Raw genomic sequence first — 6889 nt, 5'->3', positions numbered from 1 at the left:
AATACAACTAAAAATGAACCTAAATAAATAACAACGACCATATATTTCTAACAAACAAAAAAATTAGATTGATAAAATACATGCGGGAATTCCTGGGCATGAGTAGTTAAGTAAACTTTCTGTCCTCATCGGTAGTAGTAACTTATGACACTATGGACAACTCTAGGAAACATAACAATCAACTGATTAACCCTTTCACGAACGAAAATGATTAGAATGAGAAAATAAGCCTGGAGTGATCTCCCCTAAACTTTCACTAATATTCTTATATAACACTACGGGGGATGGCAACGCTAAATATAGACATGATTTTAAATCCATTTTTAATTACTTAAACTTTTTATAATAGAATAGAATCTCGTAAAAAAAAAGAATTGCTCACCAAGTGAACGCCAAAGAATATGTGTATAATAGTGCGGAATATTATTAGTACTCAGTGGCGTAGCGAGGTCGGGTGTCACCCTGTGCGGCACTTAATGGTGTCACCCCCCCCCCCCCCCACAGGCGTAGCGACCCTTCCCGGGGACAAACTTTTGATTTGCACCCCCCCCTCAAACTTTCGATTTGCACCCCCCTCCTCAAATTTTTCTCTATATATTTTTATATTTTTTTGCCTTGGTGTCACCCCCCCCCTTAATGGTGTCACCCGGTGCGATCCGCGACCCCCCCCCCCCCTCGCTTCGCCTCTGTTAGTACTTTATAAATTTACATGCATTTTTTTTTAGAATTCGGAAATAGAGTAAATTCAACAGAGATTACTCACAATTTGACAGAAGGCGGAGAATTAGATCTTGTATTTACAAGTGAAATTTCATTTATCTATCTGAAAAAGTACTCAAGTTATAGGCTTTTGAAAAATTGAAAGTAGAATAAGTTCCACTTCCGGTGGAAAAGTTGATACGGAATTACAAATTTGATATAATACTTATATAGAAAATTTCATCAACCTAGCTATAACAATACTCAAGTTATCGTGTTCACACACACACACACACACACACACACACACACACACACACGCACGCACGCACGCACGCAGGCACGCAGGCACGCAGACACGCACGCACGCACACACACACAGACATACGGACAAGACTGCAAAACTATATTTTGCCGACTCAGGGGGATGTAAAACGTCGAGATTTGCAAAAATTTCATTTTTTTTTGCACGGTCACAATACTTTTTTAATACTCTGTATGCGAGAAAGTAAAAATTAACCCTTTAACGTTGATACCAATTGTAGACAGAGAAACAGATAACCCCTTTAATAGTGAGACCACTTGTAGACAGTGAAACAATTAACCCTTCAACACTGAGACCACACGTTGACAGAATCAATTAACCCTTTAACAATGAGACCCGCTGTAAGAAAAGAAACAATTAACCCTGTAAGACAATCCACTTGTTGATGTTTTTAAGGTGTGTCGTAGGTCTGCCAGTAACTTGACACTAGGCGGTCATCCTAGGCGCTGATAACATCGGCCAGAGCAAGCCCAAGTTATTTTTAGACACCGCCAGCCGTAGTTGAGCGGATTACGATACAAGAGGCGGAGGATGAAGAGCAAGAATTTGACTTCCGCTCTACAATGACGGCCGTTGGTTCAACTGTTTGACCACACTTAGAAATGTCAAGGTGAACTCGACCTGACGGGGGTCAGTCAATAGGGAGGAGGGGGGCGGTTGTTGATACAGTGCTCATTAAGTGACTGGACGTTGTGTTCGCTCGGTCAGAAACTGGGTATGGTAGGACAGACTAGATATTGTAGGGCAGAGATTTGATAATGTGTGGCATATTAGAGTAGGGCATTAATTACATGCTTTTATTTTTATTTTGACAGAAAATAGTTTGGATCAGTGGCGTAGCGAGGTCGGGTGTCACCCGGTGCGGTACTTAATGGTGTCACCCCCAGAGACGTAGCCACACTTTTCGGGGACAAACTTTCAATTTTCGATTTGCACCCCCCCCCTCCTTAAACTTTCGATTTACACCTCTTAAAACACTATTTATCATTTTTCTCTATATATTTTGCTTTATTTTGCCTTGGTGTCACCCCCCTAAAAGGTGTCACCCGGTGCGGTCCGCACCCCCCGCCCCCCCCCCCCCACTCGCTACGCCTGTGGTTTGGATAGTGTATTCATTCTTTGTTTTATTAGGACAGAGATGTTCAATTTGTTTCAGCAATGAGGAGAATAGTGATGTCAGCTTATATATATATATATATATATATATATATATATATATATATATATATATATATATATATATATATATATATATATATATATATATATATATATATATATATATATATATATATATAAACACGAATCCCAAGTACAACAAAACAAAACATTTTTCACACAAAATTCTTGAAATCTGTTTGGGACGGTAAATACAATGGCTATAACAACATATGAAACATTGTCAATTATATTTAGATAAAACGTATACAGAAGTCATCATTCAACAGTTACTCCATTGTCCAGAGCTTCAAACCTTACATGAAATCGTCTTGAAACTGTTTCCACTAGTCTCCAGTCTAGAGGGGGGGGGGGGTTGAACAACGGATGTCTGTTGATGGTTCGCAGTTTACCAGCCAAGTGTTCTAGAAGTAGTTGACCATTTGACCACCAGGTTGACCCCCTGCCTCCACTTCAGGCAGCGAGTAGTTTTTCTGCTGTTGACATTTAAGTGGGAAGTCAGGGCCAGAATAAAGGTCAAGAATTTAACAAAACAATATCTGTAGACAAGCGGCGGTTTAAATAGCGGAGGGTTGAGTAAAAAAATTAAATTAAGGCTACAAGCTAAAACACAAAATGAAAATAATGACTTGTTAACACGACGCTACCCAGCACAACTCTTTTGATAGTGTCAAAAGTCACAGACAAATGTCATACCAAATTTGTTACACGAACAAAAACTCCACAAAAATGAATTACTGCAAATTAACATCACAAGGAAAGAAAGCAAACTATCAAGCAAAATAAGCATACATCAGGTGCGTTACTGGGTTTTAGTAGCAGGGGGTGCAGTGAGGGTTTAAAAAGACAAATCTCCAATTTACATGAAAATTTAAACAACTATTTCTTTCAATGGCAGTTGGAATTCGTTTTGATTAAAAAAAATAATTACATAATTATTTACTAATAACGCGTGAGTGATCTCCCCTGCACTTTCTCGAATATGCTTAAATAACACTAATGGGAGTGACAACACCAGTACAGTCGGGCAGTGGCGTAGCGAGGTAGGGTGTCACCCTTCCTGAGCGTAGTGACCCTTCCCGGGACAAACTTTCAAATTTTGGATTTGTACCCCCCCCCCCCCTCAAACTTTCGATTTGCACCCCCTTCAAATTTTTCTCTATATATTTTGCTATTTTTTGCCTTGGTGTCAACCCTCTAAATGGTGTCACCCGGTGCGGTCCGCACCCCTCCCCCCCCCCCGCCACCCACCTCGCTACGCCTCTACAGTCGGGATAGAAACATAAAAAAAATTAAGTTTCATATACAAATAGAATAGAATCTCGTAGAAAAAATAATTGCACACGAAATGAATAGCAAATAATCAGTATCTAACAGTACTTACATATAGGTTTTTGAAAATTTGAAAAACAAAAAGTAGAATAAGTTTCACTTCCGGTTACTGGAAATCGTTTAAAAATGTAAACAGAATTACAAATTTGATATAACACTTATATATGAAATTTCGTCAACCTAGATGGGATGATACTCAAGTTATCATGTTAACAGACACACAGACACACAGACACACGCCCCCCGCCCCTCTACCCCTCACCCCCACACACAGACATACAGAAAGGATTGTAAAATTAAGATTTTCTTGATCAGGGAGGTGTAAAACGTCGAGATTTGTTAAAATCTCTATTTAGATTTTTTGCACAATTACAATACTTCCTCTGTACTCCGTATACGCGATAAAAAAAATGTTCTGAGGTGGGCGCTGGTATTGCTTACGCCTCTGCCGTATTTGTTAGGTAATATATAATAACAAAATCTATCATGGAACTAGAGAGTATTGACAACGTTTAAACCTTTAAACCACATTTGCTACTCTCATGACCCTTGTGTGCCGGGAATGAAAAAATAACATAATTTTAAATTTACGGATTGCATGAGTACCGTTTCAATTCATACACTGGGTACAGAGGCGTCACGAAGTGGGGGCGGGGGTGCGCATTGCACCGGGTGACACCGTTTAGGGGGGTGTGACACCAAGACAAAAAAAATTGCAAAATATATACGAGAAAAACGATTTTGCCAGTTCATTTAATAATTAATTGGAGTTAAAAAGTCGTTTAAGTGCATATTGAATATTCCGACAATGGGGAGTGGGGGGGGGGGGTGACACCATGACGTAAACTTTCTAAATATATATATATATATATATATATATATATATATATATATATATATATATATATATATATATATATATATATATATATATATATATATATATATATATATATATATATATATATATATATATATATATATATATTTGGTGTGTGTGTGTGTGGGGGGGGGGGGTGACATGGGTGGCATCTGACCTAGCTACGCCATTGCAGAGGTATAAGATCTTATTATCTGCACAATAAGCTTTAATACAATTATTTCTTTTCTAAATGTTAAAAAAAGTTATCTACTCACCAATCAAGTACAAATCATTGCGATTTTTGTAGTAAAAAAGCGTCCCCCCAACGCCTTAGACATTTTTTACGGTTACACAATAGCACAATACACTTAAATGCAATTGGTTTCTTTTATAAGTGATAAAGTGTATCTAATGTAAAGTCTTCCGATTTTAGACTGCGAACCCCCTCCCCCCCCCCCCCCCCACTACATCGAGAAAGAAATAGAAAGCGATTTTTAACGGTCACTGTTTCTTAAGGATATATATTTTACCATTACAGAATCAAGGTAGAAAACGGCAAAATCAGTAAGTAACGACTTGTAGCAGCTAAATTTATTAACTTGGGCTGTTTTGAATTTAAAACTACAGCATAGTATTCTTCTACCCTTTGCTACCCCCCCCCCCCCCCCGGATCAGCGCCCGGGGCGGCCGCCAGTCCTTTTTTTCCTAGCTACGCCTTTGTGCATATGTTTAACAGTTCATGCGCAACTTTGTCTTCGTGTGTCGCGGCATACATTTCATTAAGGGAATTTTCGACATCTATTTATAGTTACAATTTTTCTTTTATATAGAAGGAAGGTGTTTTTTTTTAAAATCTCAATTAAACTATTGATCACTAAACTTGCCGGTGTGTTAGTTTCATTTTCTGCAGGATTATTCCTGTCTTGTAAACGTCGCCATTTATAGGAATGGATTTTGGTAAGTCCTTTTTCTTTTATACATATAAATATATATATATATATATATATATATATATATATATATATATATATATATATATATATATATATATATATATATATATATATATATATATATATGTATAAAAGAAGATTAATGAAAGCAAAATGAAGATTGTTTTCAAACCTTAAAAAATAGTTTCATTTTTAAAGTTTACTACTAGCGTTTATGTTTGTAATTGGTTTTTTGAGGATTTGTAAACCACATTGTCTCAACAAAGATGTACGGACGATGATGAACATCACACCGGTACCCATTACATAAAGAATATCTTGCTCTAATGATGTATTCCAATATCTGAATATTATTGGATTAAGTTGGATGCGCATTGTATTTAATGTAAATAATTGATTGAATATAGCACTTTACCTCACTGATTAAAATGGCGTGTTTTTAATATACAGAACCAAAATCACGAGAAGAAACTAGTGTGAACATATTTAAGGATTTGAGGATGTGTCATTCAAGACTGATAAGTAAGAACATATAAACAATATAGGAAAAAAAAAATAACGATGTTGGGCATCTTTTATAAAATTTTGTTCTCTAATAATATTTAAACTTCCAGGTAATATAAGATTATTTTTGAAGCGTATTGTAATTGCTATATTTTTGTGTGTGTGACTAAATACAAAGGATTTTAATGAAGTTTCCAGATACAATTCATGATGAAAAAAAAGTATGTAATCTTCTTTCTTTCCATACAAGGAATGCATTCAATGCCACCAAAATGCCATATAAATAAACATGACAATGAATAAGTGAACTACAAATAACAATGAGATACAAGTGTATATAGATGAAAAAAACCATGTGTGCAAGTCAGTATAACTAGAGGTACAAACAGATGCTCACAATATTTAGCTTCAACTAAATTACTAACAATGCCTTGGTCTCCACCTCTACAGTGAGTTATGATAGGAATAATTTAGTTTTTTTTCTAACAATCCACTAAAACTAAAATTACATGATACACCAATTAATTATTTGGCTATCATAGAGACTTACCTACAAATTATCACTTACTATCAGCAATCGAATACACGCTAATAAATATCTTACCCGCACAGAGATTAATTAAATAATTAAATAAACATAAAGAATTCTACCTTTTAAATAAATTATACAGATAGGTACAGAAAACTAAATTTACAGCTTAATATTTTCATAAAGTTGCACTTCTATCCTAAAGAGACATTGTTGAATAGCATCCATTACTTTAGCACGGTTTTGTTTCAGAATGACATCCAACTCTTTGATCTTTTTAGTTGTTTTTACCTGAATCTGTGCCTCACTGTTACTTTACTTTCCAAGGATCTCTTGTTCATACTGTTTAAATCAGGCTGTATCCAACTCTGAAACCTATAGCTGATCCATTACACCCTCTGGCTGAGTCTGTGCAGCGTGAGTTAGATGCTGAATGTAGACAAGAAGAAGACGCTAGAAGAAGTGCAGAAAACAGAAACAGACAATTTTCCAAAGAAACGACAGTC

The 6889-nt window shown here is 36.2% G+C and overlaps 1 protein-coding gene across 2 annotated transcripts in view; it reads left to right on the top strand.

Annotated features, from left to right (window-relative positions):
• Positions 1-5258: 5258 nt before the first annotated feature.
• The window catches only part of LOC131938004 (uncharacterized), a 34689-nt gene continuing 33058 nt past the window's right edge, over positions 5259-6889 (top strand). Inside the window, exons 1-2 of one of the 2 annotated variants that reach the window (XM_059295803.1) lie at positions 5259-5354; positions 5801-5872. The gene's annotated coding sequence lies outside the window, so the exon portion shown is untranslated. The remainder of the gene's footprint in view (positions 5355-5800; positions 5873-6889) is intronic. The other variant, XM_059295804.1, reaches the window with a different exon arrangement.

Source organism: Physella acuta, unplaced genomic scaffold (genome assembly GCF_028476545.2).
Source record: "Physella acuta isolate Inbredline_101_S28 unplaced genomic scaffold, ASM2847654v3 ptg000227l, whole genome shotgun sequence".
Taxonomy (NCBI): Eukaryota; Metazoa; Mollusca; class Gastropoda; family Physidae; genus Physella; species Physella acuta.
The sequence above is the reverse complement of the archived record's forward strand: the minus strand, read 5'-3'. Positions and strand labels throughout refer to the sequence as shown.